Source organism: Zalophus californianus, chromosome 9 (genome assembly GCF_009762305.2).
Source record: "Zalophus californianus isolate mZalCal1 chromosome 9, mZalCal1.pri.v2, whole genome shotgun sequence".
NCBI classification, from domain to species: domain Eukaryota; kingdom Metazoa; phylum Chordata; class Mammalia; order Carnivora; family Otariidae; genus Zalophus; species Zalophus californianus.
In genome coordinates this window covers 22928044-22933252 of record NC_045603.1, presented here as the reverse complement: position 1 = coordinate 22933252, position 5209 = coordinate 22928044, and the positions used below count along the sequence as shown (strand labels likewise).

General features: G+C 41.6%; 2 non-coding genes across 2 annotated transcripts; both read left to right on the top strand.

Annotated features, from left to right (window-relative positions):
• The first annotated feature begins 4425 nt into the window (after positions 1-4425).
• Positions 4426-4497, top strand: TRNAD-GUC. The gene has a single exon. It is a non-coding gene; the product is annotated as a tRNA-Asp (tRNA).
• Positions 4498-5137: 640 nt separating this feature from the next.
• On the top strand, positions 5138-5209 carry TRNAW-CCA. Its single transcript has one exon. It is a non-coding gene; the product is annotated as a tRNA-Trp (tRNA).

Genomic DNA, 5209 nt, shown 5'->3' with positions numbered 1-5209 from the left:
TTTCACTCCTGGGAGAGGCTGAAACTACAAATAGGTAGTCTTGGTGGGGTGTAGCAAAAGTGACTCCACTTTGGTCTGTTGTTTCTTTTTAACAACACTAATGTTTATAATAGCTGTATTTATAATAGTCAAAAGCTGGAAACATCTCAAATGTCCATCAACTAGTGAGTGGATAAACATCCATACAATGGTACACTAATCAGCAATGGGAAAAAAAAATCTCACTGATAGAGGAAACAATGTGGATGACTCCGAAAAACATTGTGCTAACTGAAAGATGCCATATTCGAAAGACTACAAACTGTACCTTTCCATTAATATGACATTTTGGACATGGAAATCATATCAGTGGTGCCTGGGGCTGGAAGGAAGGGATTGAGTGACAAGGGGCTTAAGGGAAGTTTGTGATGGAAGTGATAGGAGTGATAGAAACGGTCTATAAGTTGATTGTGGTCAAAACTGATAGAACAGTACACCTAAGAAAGAATGAATTTTACTGGATATAAATTATACCTCAATAAACTCTAAAAATAGTAAATAAACACATTTATTTGATAAAGTGAATAAGAGGCCAAGAAAAGGTTAACACAGCTTGAGAGATCCTGCATCACCCACCCTACTGCCATGGGCCTGTCACCCTCATCTCTCCCACGGTCCTCTTTAGGATTTCTACCCACTTCTACCCTTTCAATCCCTCTACTCACCACACTTCCTCAGTTCCTATAACCTTTGCACATACAATTCTATCTACCAAGAAAGCGCTTCCTTCTGCATCTTCTTCTTAGTAACTGTCACAATTGTAATTTTACTTTTTTGTTGTTATTATTCTTTGATTAATGATATATGTCTCCTTCACTCAAATGAAAGTTCCTTGAGATCAGGATCTTTGTTCATCATGGCACTTGCAGCACCACACACAATGCTTGGCTTATACAATGAGTACTCAACCATGATGTTCAACTACCTATTCAATGTCTCAACCTTAACACATCCCAAACTGAAATGCTGATTATCCCTCCAAATACTGCTCCACATACGTTCCACCCTTCTAAGGACTGCCAACCACAGAGCATCTATGTGAATGGTGCCCTGCCTCCTTCCCAGTGTGCTCTTGCTGGGGGCCAAGGGCAGGCTGCCCCAAAATGGGCCACTTTGGCATTAATGTTATTTTGAGTTAAAAAGCAATCCAAACCCAGATGATTCAGAAAAAGCTCTTGAGCTAACCCACAACCGCCTAAAATAATTGAGATATAAGTAACTACATTACAATATGAACTAAGTATGGTAGACAGGGAGGAATTTAGCAAGGCCTATTTGACTGAAGTCCTCTCTTCATCCCATTGTTTCTGAGTGGCCCAGCACACACTTGTTTACCAAGTATTTACTCTTTCTCATTCTTCAGAAAGAAAGCATTCCTTCCCTTTGAATACCAAGACCCCTACCCCCTTCTCCTTAGTTCCTAATGACATATATGCCTCATTTTGCCTGTCTTTGGAATTTCCATGTCTGTATGGATTCCCTGTATGTATGCTATTAAATTTTATTTTTTTCCTATTAATATGTCTGTCAATTTGTTGTTTTGTTTTTTTTTTAAGAAGGTCAGGGAGGAGCAGAGGGAGAGAGAGAATCTTAAGCAGGCTCCACACCCAGCACAGAGCCCAACATAGGGCTCGATCTCACAACCCTGAAATCTGTCTTGTGTCAATGTGATTCTTAGTCTAGCTAGAAGGGCCTTAAAGGGGACAGGAATTCTTGCTCCCTTCATGTCGACTGTCAATATCGATGGTGCCCTCTGAAGTTGTGCACTACTCTTCTCCACTTCAGTTGATAGCAATTCTATCCTTTCAGTTGCTCAAGCCAAAAAATTTGGAAGCATCTTTGATTCCTCTTTTACTCTTATACCTCACATTCATGGTGTCAGGGCGTTCTGTCAAGAAGGCTCTACATTCAAAATTTGTCAGCACCTCTCATGTTCTCCACAACTTCCAAGCTAATCTGAACCACCTCACCTCCTATGTGGGTTATTACAACAGATATCATTGGTCTCCCTGCTTCTGCTGTTGGCCCCCTACAGTCTATTCTCAACCCAGTAGCCAAAAACTCTAAACATAAATTAGATCAGGTCACTTCTCTGTTCAAAACCCTACAGCAGCTCATTTCCCCACAGAATAAAAGTCAAAGTCTTTACAATAACCTCTAAGGCCCCACATCTTCTAGATACCTATATGACCACACCCCTTACTTCAAGTCTGTTCAAATGCTATCTTATTAAAATGAGGCTTATTTGACCATTGTATTTAATTTGCCACTCTCTAAACCCCCTTATAATGCTATTTTTTTCTATTTCCATTCTTGTCACCATCTAGCATTTTCATGTATTATATTCTTGTTTATTGTCTACCTTCCTTCTATTAGAATATAAGCTCCACAAAAACAAAATGTATCCATTAAAATCTCCCCATATGTCTAAAACAATGTCTGGCACATTGTAGGTTCAATAGTGAATGAATAACTACAGTGCCTAAGCAATTAGAGACTAGTAAATATTAATACAGGAACGAGTGTGACACATTATGTTGATACTAGTGATAAAGATTTTCTCTCCATAATGCGTGATTTGTGAATATACAAGTATGTGGAACTATACAGCAGGGTGAATTTTGTACAAGATTTGCAGTCAAGGCTTGGGTGATTCCTGGCCTCTCACGACTTCCTATCTGTGTGACTCTACAAGATTCTCTTTCTCCACCTGTAAAATAGGGATAAAACACCCATCCTATTGACCTCACAGGACTGTGGAGAAAATGAAATGAATGTGAATGGTTCTGCAAGCCGTAATAAGCTAGACAACCAATTATTTAGGTAGAGAAAGATTTGAAACTTTCAATAACATTGATTGTCATCATGCTATTCACCTCCAAAGAGAGTTCTGTGCCCTCTCTACTGCCAATCAGATTTTAACCTTTACTTTCACCCAGTGCTGACAGTGAGGAATCTCTGAGCTCCCTTACCCTGTTCAGGTTAATTAGCCTCTCTTCCTTTCCATTTTAGGAAAATGGGCAGCAGGTGCTGTTTCCTGCTCCATGATCTCTGCTGACTCAGGCTGCTTCTTCATTTCCCTAGGGAGGGAAAAAAAGTAAAAACACATGCATGAACACTGGAATAGCTTTACCACAGCTTAGGTGGAGAGGATGATGTCTCTTCTGAAGGGACAAGGATTAAGCTTCGTCTAGCGGGAGTGGGGGAGGAGTGAAGACAGGCTGTTCAATTAATCTGGGTTCCCACTGCCCTGCAGTTTTGCCAACAGAGAGACCTGGGACAAATTCTTTCAATCTTACAAGGAAAAAAGAAATCATCATAGCTATCACAGTGCCCTTTGGAATTCATAAGAGTTACTAGAGAGAAGTAGAAGGAGGCCACAGGACATGGAGTTTGAGGCTTTTGGTGTATTTGAGAGTAAAAAAAATATGCCAAAACAGGCCTCAGAAATTGCCGTTTTTTAAAGTCTGCACTAAATAATCCCTTTCATCAGGTGGAAAACACCATGTAACCTATGATTCCCCAAAAAATGTGTTAATTTATTACACTACAAGGAATGGATTCCATAAACTCAGGTTCTACAATGAAAACTTTCAATCATGTCAGTTTGTGACTACGAATTTGCTTACATAGAGATAATGTCAAAAGTTTATATGGGACGTCCTCCTTGGAACAGGTTTGATCCTGTTTATGAAAAGGCTAAGGACGGTACAAATTATTCTATTAGCACACCTTCCTAACCCTATGTTTAATTAACAGCACATCCTTGTTTTGAATTTCTTAAATGTGTTATTTTGCCACTTACGTGTTTATCATTTTCAAGCAAACTGTAGACGCCTCAAGAAAGAGACCGAAATACAGAAGAAAAAAAATCAGCTAACAGAATTTCATTTGACCACAGCTGGTCCAAAGCGTGAGTCCCTTTGGGTCACAAAAGCTTACAAATTGTTTGAAGAGGCACTGTACTGTGGGACAACCCTGATTGCCCTGTACATCTGGCAACCATAGGATAGCCTTGAACTTCGACTTCAGAATGAAAATATAAATTTGTAAAGTTCTGCTTCAAGTCACATCCTCTTGGTCACTATCAAATTAAAAACCTCCCGCCAGAAACCTAAATCATCTGTAAAGCATAAAGCCCTCCAGAAAACAATTTTCATCAATTCATCACTACTCAAACTGGAAGCGCATTTTGTTTCACTTATTCTAAATAATTTACTCTTTCCACCAACGAGTCCAAGGCGCCCAGAGGGGAATAGCGAGAGGAGGAGCGGTCCAAATGTTCCTATTTTCACACTTGCCGGTGGTAAGCAGAAGGGAAACGAGCCTGGGGAGGGAATCTTTCTTACTTTTGAAGAGATATTTGGAGGAGATTTTGTTATGAGCTCCTCGTTAGTATAGTGGTTAGTATCCCCGCCTGTCACGCGGGAGACCGGGGTTCAATTCCCCGACGGGGAGAACAGTGACTTTTGTCAATCGAACTGCTTTTTTCCCTATAATTCAACTGCGTGATGCCAAACCTGCTGACAAATACAATATCTAGACATCTTTTGCGAGTGTGTCTTTTTTAAAACGAGTGACTTTTAAGCTTAATGCTCACCTTGAAATAAAAGCCTACCCTGGCAGTAAAAGCTTTTTATCGTTGGTGGAAAAGAAAGAGAACCACAGAGGCCTCCGTGTTAGCTACCAGCTGCTGGCTGGCACAAGTGTGCGCCTGCGCAGTGACGCCCGCCAAATTCCAACTTGAGGTCATGAACTGGGCGCGGAACCCGAAGGGGGGAGGGGAGAGAGAAGGCGGAGTTTCCGTCCCTTAAGGGGCGGGTAAGAACGGAAATTGCTTGCTGTAGAAGAGGAAGGAACAGTTTCCCTTGACCCTGGGGACCCGACTGAAAGGGAAACTCAGTTCTGCCGCCTCCACTGGTCCGGTCCCAAGTTAGGTGGAGGGTTAGCGATCAGGAAAATGTGGGCGCTAAAGTGATCAGTCTTTATCTAAAACGTGTACCGGGTGGAGGGGCAAGGAGAGAATTGGAAAAAAGATGTCGGAAGAAACGCCATGTTACTTGAGTCCTAAGAAACTGCGCGAGCCACAGCCCAGCAGGACCTCGTGGCGCAACGGTAGCGCGTCTGACTCCAGATCAGAAGGCTGCGTGTTCGAATCACGTCGGGGTCA